Below are 6,734 nucleotides of genomic sequence, written 5' to 3'. Positions count from 1 at the left end.
AAAAAAAAAAAAAAAAAAAGACTACATCTCAAAAAAAAAAGGAATGGACACATGGCAGTCTCAAAGAGTGACATATCGGGAAGTAATAGCTCATGTTGGGATGGTTTAATGTGGGTTTTCCTCCACTGGTCTCTCAACTTTCTGTATTATTGCTACATTATTGTAGTAAGACTATGAATAAATTTAACTAATTTTACCTGGATTGTTAATTGAACAGCAGTGAAGGAAAGCGCTACATTGACCTCAGCTATCCTGAACAAAGACAGGCCCACCCAAACGCACCATGCTATCAGATGGCCACGAGGCCAGTTCTAGATTTCTTTCCCCAACAGATCAATCTTAACAGATACACAAAAATATAAAATCTTGAATTTACTTTTTATTTTTTCTTTTTTTTTTTAAATACTCTCCTATCCAAGAAATTACATTTTTCTAAAAGCAAGTATATATACACTAAAGGAAAGGAGGAAATCTGATTTCACAGCTACTGGCATGGCAAAAAGACTAGACGACTTCATGAGCCACAACTTCAATATAAGCCAAGGTTATGTAGCTAGGAGACAGTGTGGTTCACATGAAAAGGGCATTAGGCTGAGAGACAGAAGGCTCAATTCTCATTCTAGATCAATCAGGGCAAATTTCACTTGCAGGCCTTGATTTCTCATCTGCAAATTGATAGGACTGTGATGCTATCTCCCCTACCCATATCACAGGACTTGGAAAGGAACAAAGATTATGACTGTAAAAGTGCTTTGAAAATCATTTTTATCTTTTAAGCTTGCCTATTACTACTATGAAGACATTTACTTATAAATCTACAAAAAGGGTAACAGTGTATAGAAGGAAATGTGGGTTTTTCCAAACTAGTAAGTGGGTGTTTCTCCTTTCTCCAGAGGAGTCTGAAATTGGGAGCCATGCCTTTACTTGTATCTGCATTGTTCGAATCGTTTAGGAAGATCTATTCAACTATTACTTGGAGAATTTAAAATTTTTTTTTTTTTTTTTTTTTTTTTTTTTTTTTGAGACGGAGTTTCACTCTTGTTACCCGGGCTGGAGTGCAATGGCGCGATCTCGGCTCACCGCAACCTCCGCCTCCTGGGTTCAGGCAATTCTCCTGCCTCAGCCTCCTGAGTAGCTGGGATTACAGGCACGCGCCACCATGCCCAGCTAATTTTTTGTAGTTTTATGGAGACGGGGTTTCACCATGTTGACCAGGATGGTCTCGATCTCTTGACCTCGTGATCCACCCGCCTCGGCCTCCCGAAGTGCTGGGATTACAGGCTTGAGCCACCGCACCTGGCCTAAAATTTTTAATTTGTAAAAGCTAATGCAATAACTTATATCATGAATGTAGAGTGCAGAGTTCTCCACCTCTGGGTCATCTAAAAATCATTGGGGACTGTTAAAACTGTGGCTACCCACGTCCCATACAAATTCTCTGAGTGGAAGAGAATAAAGTAAGGCCAGGCTGCTTGTATTTTCACAAGGTCCCAAAGTGATTCCAGTGACTTGATTGTTGCAACTACTACTACATAGTTATTAACTCCCACCATGTGTTACCCTTAACACGTATCAGTCACTACCCTCAACACTTTACATTATCTCATTTAATCTTGACAACAACCTAGGTAGGTGCTACAATTAACACTGCCCTCCTCTCACCCTTGTTTTACAGACAAAGATGCTAAAATACTGAGATTATTTAACTGGCCTAAAATCACAGCACTGGTAAGTGGCAGAGCCAGAATGCACAGTGAAGTTTGAAAATCACTGATTCAGTTCCCTAAGAAAACAGCTGTATATTCTGGTCAGGTCATATCTTCTGTTTTGTTTCAGACATTGCATTTAAAGGATATTGAAAAAAAAAAGAAAGAAAAAAAAAAAAAAACAGTGGCTGAGAGCAGTGGATCACCCCTGTAATCCCAGCACTTTGAGAGGCTGAGGCAGGCAGATCACGAGGTCAGGAGTTCGAGACCAGCCTGGCCAACGAGGAGAAACTCCATCTCTAAATTAAAGGAAAAAAAAAAATAGAATAGAATAGATGGGTCTCAATAAATTTAAGTCTTAGGCCCAAGAAACCATCTCACTCAACTTATAAATCATGACACTAAGCTACTTAAGAAAACAGAATGATGCCGGGCACAGTGGCTCACGCCTATACTCCCAACACCTTGGGAGGCTGAGGTGGGCGGATCATAAGGTCAAGAGATCGAGACCATCCTGGCCAACATGGTGAAACTCTGTCTCTACTAAAAACACAAAAATTAGCTGAGCATGGTGGCGTGCCTGTAGTCCCAGCTACTCGGGAGGCTGAGGCAGGAGAATTGCTTAAATCTGGGAGGCGGAGGTTGCAGTGAGCTGAGATCGCGCCACTGTACTCCAGCCTGGCGCCTGGCTACACAGTGAGACTCTGCCTCAAAAAAATAAATAAATAAAAGAAAATAGAATAAACAAGACTGAAGCAAAAAATCTAAATCTAAAACCAATAAACTCAGGCTGGGCGCGATGGCTCACGCCTGTAATCCCAGCACTTTGGGAGGCCAAGGCAGGCAGATCACCGGAAGTCAGGAGTTGGAGACCAGCCTGGCCAACATGATGAAACCCTGTCTCTACTAAAAATTAGCTGGGTGTGGCTGTGGGTACCTGTAAGCTACGCAGGAGGCTGAGGCAAAAGAATCACTTGAATCTGGGAGGCAGAGGCTGCAGCGAGGTGCCATGCACTTCAGCCTGGACGACAAGAACTCTGTCTTAAAAACTAAAACTAAAAATAATAAACAAAACCAGTAAACAAAATATAACACACTTGAATGACAAGCTTAATGTTCTTCTGGCCAATCATTTCTCAACATCCCTGTCAAACTATTTTAAGGCTCTGAAATCTTGCTCTATAAAAAGCAAGTTCCTATCATCTGAACTACACTTAAGAGAATCTATCCCATTAGTTATGGAAGCATAATACACCAGGCTTCAGATTTTTACTTGCTATCAATTTAAAAAAAAATTGCTTACCTCTTTACATAAATAAAGTTGAATCTGTGGGTTAATTCAAAAGCCTGACATACTAGGAGATCTGGGTTTTCTATTCTAACACAAATTTATGGTGCAAACTTAGCAAAAACCTTTTCTGTATTTGCCAATTCAGTAGTAACACAGAGATATAATATTTGACACCTCCACCACCAACAAAGTCTCTTCAAAGGAGTCCTAACTTTGGTTAACCTTACTTGGGAGAATTAAAACCTATAGCTGAAAACTCCATAAAAATTAAAGCTTTAGGAATCTAAAATAGTGTTACAAGTTAGCTCATAATAAAGAATGAATTATAGAAACTGAGATTTGAGTAACAACCGCTAAAAAGGTGCAATTGCACAATTTTACAAGATAACCACCAGATCACTGATATTTATATCTTTCTTAACAAATGTAAAAAGTAAATAATATTCAGTACTCTGAGGCGCTGTATTACTTTGTATCTATATTATCTCTACATCAATGTTGCTATACTCCCACTCCCTTGATAAGCAAACACAGCCAGTGTCCAGGATCCCTCATACCGGAGGTTCAGTTAACGTCATAAATAATAACAGTAATAAAAACAATTTCTAATGGCAGAATTGAAAACGGACTGTGAAATCCAAATAGGATGGAAGGTACATGGCAGCATGAAACTGTTTCTCGCTTCTGACTCTTCTGCATCACTGCCTCCCAAAGGACTGGGAAATCTGAAGCTCTCATTGCCAAATCTACAAATTAAAGTATCATGTTTAAAGAGCTCACAGGTTCTACGAATGGTCAGTATTTAACGAACGCACCCCACTACACAGAAACTCACTAGCTGCAACACAGCATGCTTTAAGACTCCACCTAAGTTTTTTCTTAATTTTAGAAACAAACAACTATTTTTAAAATATTATGTAATAAGTTAAACTCTGGAAAGCCCCATGCTCATCCAAGCAGCTCGGAAAATGGAAAGCAAAATTTGATTAGCTCCATTGTACCTAGCCAGGCTAACGTGCAAGATCACACACTCATCTTCGTCAGAGCGTCTCTGCCAACACCAAAGAACAACAAAGGCAAGTTGAGAAGGCTGCACAGTCTTAACTCAGCACTTGTTCGCTTTCCCAGCTTCAGAAAGAAGCTCTTCGAAGGCCCCGGGGACCAAGGGGACCTTGCGCATCCCATCAGGCCAGCCGCTCCGTCGGCGCCGCTCGCGCAGCTTTTGTCTGGCCGGGCTGGGAGCCCGGGCCAGGAACCCGGGCCGCCCGCCTCCCGGCACCCCTTCCCTCTGGATCTTTCTCCACACCCATCACTCGCCGACGACTAGTTGTTGTGGGTTTCTCTCCCTCGCCCCCTCCCCTCCTTGCAAACGCGCCCCGGGTTCGCTGGATTCTCCCACCCGGAAGGGGAGACTCAGGATAAAAAGGGGGCCCGGGTGGGGTCTGGGAAAGGGAAACAGGGGCACACAAAGCCCGACTGACCCCCACGGCCGACCCCCTCCCTCTGCAAAGCAGCCTGGGCTCAGCGACCTACAAGCTGTATAAACAACCCTCGCAACCCGCTCCTCGCCAGGCTCCCACCTCAGGGCCACCCCATCCCCCAAAGTGCACCCAAGAGCCGATGACAGCGCTGGACATCACCCCCACCCAGACCCGGCGCCCGCCAATGTGCGGGAGGGGCCGGGGCCGCGGGAGGGCTCGGGTCTGACCCTCCGCCCCCTGATCGGGTACTTACAGCCCTGTTTTTCGTTACTGTTGCCGCTGCGGACCAGAGAGCCGCCGCCTTCTCCTCCACCCCAATGAGGTTAAGCGCTTGGTGCGGGGATTAAAAAAAAAAAAAGAAAGAAAAAAAAAAAAAAGACCGAGAGAGCGAGAGAGACGCCGAAGGCGCCTGCGCAGTGCGGTCCCTCTTTTTCTCCTTACCGCCACCGACCCGGCTGCACCATAGAGAACGTAAACCGAGACCAGAGAGGCGACTGCCTCTCTATGGTAACGCCGGGCGTAGGCGCCGGCCTGGCTGTGTTAGGCAGAAAGTCTCCGGGAGCTTTGCCCCTCACGGAGAACGCTGGTTGACCCTGATGGGGACCCGTAGGGTAAAGGTTTGCTTTTTGGTTTGTGTGTGTTTTTTATTTTCAGGAAAGGACGGCCGAGTGTAGTTAGGACCCCTGGAAAGTTGCAAAGAAGATTGGAACTAAGTGGCCACAGCAACAGTGTATCAGCAAGCAGGAAACGTGATAGGAAGAGCTAAAGTGGATGCGGGAAACTCTGAGTAAAAGTCGGGTCCAACTGGAACTTCCTTTGGTCAGGGATCTGATACCCGAAGGAAACGGCCTTTCACTTCTGGGTTACGGGCCACTGCCATGAAGGAAATTGTGCCTTGCGACTTCCCTTAACAGAGCTGTGCGTCCACGCACCCTTTTCCGAGCAGGCGCGGAAGCTTGTGCCGGAAGCACAACTTTTTAACGGTTCTTTGCCTTTTTGGGAGGGAGACAGCCCCGTGGAGGCTTCGGAGACCCTTGAGTCGGCCAGCGAAACTCAAGGATTTCTTACTTGAGCGCCTCCACAAATAAACACTGCTTCGCTCCTCCGTCGCGTGCTTTACCCTGGGATGATATGTGGGGAAGTGGTAGGTTTTATTTTTTTGAGACAGGATCTCACCGCCGTCGGCCAGGCTGGAGTGCAATGGCGCGATGAAGGCTCACTGCAGTCTCGACCTCCCAGGTTCAGGTGATCCTCCTGCCTTAGCCTCCCGAGTGGCTGGAATTACAGGGGCGCACCACCACCCCCAGCTAATTTTTGTTTGTTTGTTTGTTTGTAGAGAAGGGTTTCACCGAGTTTCCCAGCCTTGTCTCAAACTCCTGACCTCAAGTGATCCTCTGGCTTGGGTTTTCGAAAGTGCTGGGATTACGGGCGTGCGCCACCGCGTCCGGCCCACAGAGTATTTTTGAAGGGGAGAAAACGGCAAATTATAGGGCTGCCTTCAAGGATCCTGAAGGACCCACATTTGCTACATCAGACTCCTGTGCGCGCGGGTAATTTGATGTGTTGAGATGCACTGCCCAGTGTGTTGCGTCTTCACCGGTGGAGCTTATGTGCGCAGCTCCATGCTAGCAGCATGTGTATTTGTTGGGTTGGGAGAGAAGTGCTGGAGAACTGTGAGATAATGCCCCCTGATCCTCAGGGTCTTAGGAGGTGTGGTCGGAGAGGCTAAGCTAAAGCATTAAAGCCATGTGTAGGCCCTTCTGTGTGGTGCAGAAAAGAGAGAGGACAGTGTTTTGAAAGAGTAGGGATGACATGGATGATGTGACTCCTAGTTGGATGTATAAGGTGATGTCTTGGAAACGAAAGCACAAGCAACCTTTTGAAAATGGATGGGTGATCATGAAAGACCATTACAGAGAAGAAATAACAAGATGCAAAGGCTAAGAGGCATACTGGAAGTAAAGTTAATAGAGCAGTCTAACTGAAATGGGGAAAAAAATGAGAGTTAAAAATTAAGATTTGGCGGGGCGCGGTGGCTCAAGCCTGTAATCCCAGCACTTTGGGAGGCCGAGGCGGGTGGATCACGAGGTCAAGAAATCAAGGCCATCCTGGTCAACATGGTGAAACCCCGTCTCTACTTAAAAATACAAAAAATTAGCTGGACATGGTGGTGCGTGCTTGTAATCCCAGCTACTTAGGAGGCTGAGGCAGGAGAATTGCCTGAACCCAGGAGGCGGAGGTTGCAGTGAGCCGAGA

The 6,734-nt window shown here is 45.8% G+C and overlaps 1 protein-coding gene across 25 annotated transcripts in view; it reads right to left on the bottom strand.

Moving 5' to 3' along the window:
- CLASP1 (cytoplasmic linker associated protein 1) overlaps positions 1–4,942 on the bottom strand; it is a 291,806-nt gene extending 286,864 nt beyond the window's left edge. For all 25 annotated transcript variants that reach the window (XM_037734066.1, XM_017516071.2, XM_037734067.1 and 22 more), the window contains exon 1: positions 4,732–4,942. The gene's annotated coding sequence lies outside the window, so the exon portion shown is untranslated. The remainder of the gene's footprint in view (positions 1–4,731) is intronic.
- Between the last annotated feature and the right edge of the window lie 1,792 nt (positions 4,943–6,734).

This window comes from Cebus imitator, unplaced genomic scaffold (genome assembly GCF_001604975.1).
Source record: "Cebus imitator isolate Cc_AM_T3 unplaced genomic scaffold, Cebus_imitator-1.0 Scaffold572, whole genome shotgun sequence".
Taxonomy (NCBI): domain Eukaryota; kingdom Metazoa; phylum Chordata; class Mammalia; order Primates; family Cebidae; genus Cebus; species Cebus imitator.
Note: the sequence above shows the minus strand (reverse complement) of the source record. Positions and strands in the feature narration are given on the sequence as shown.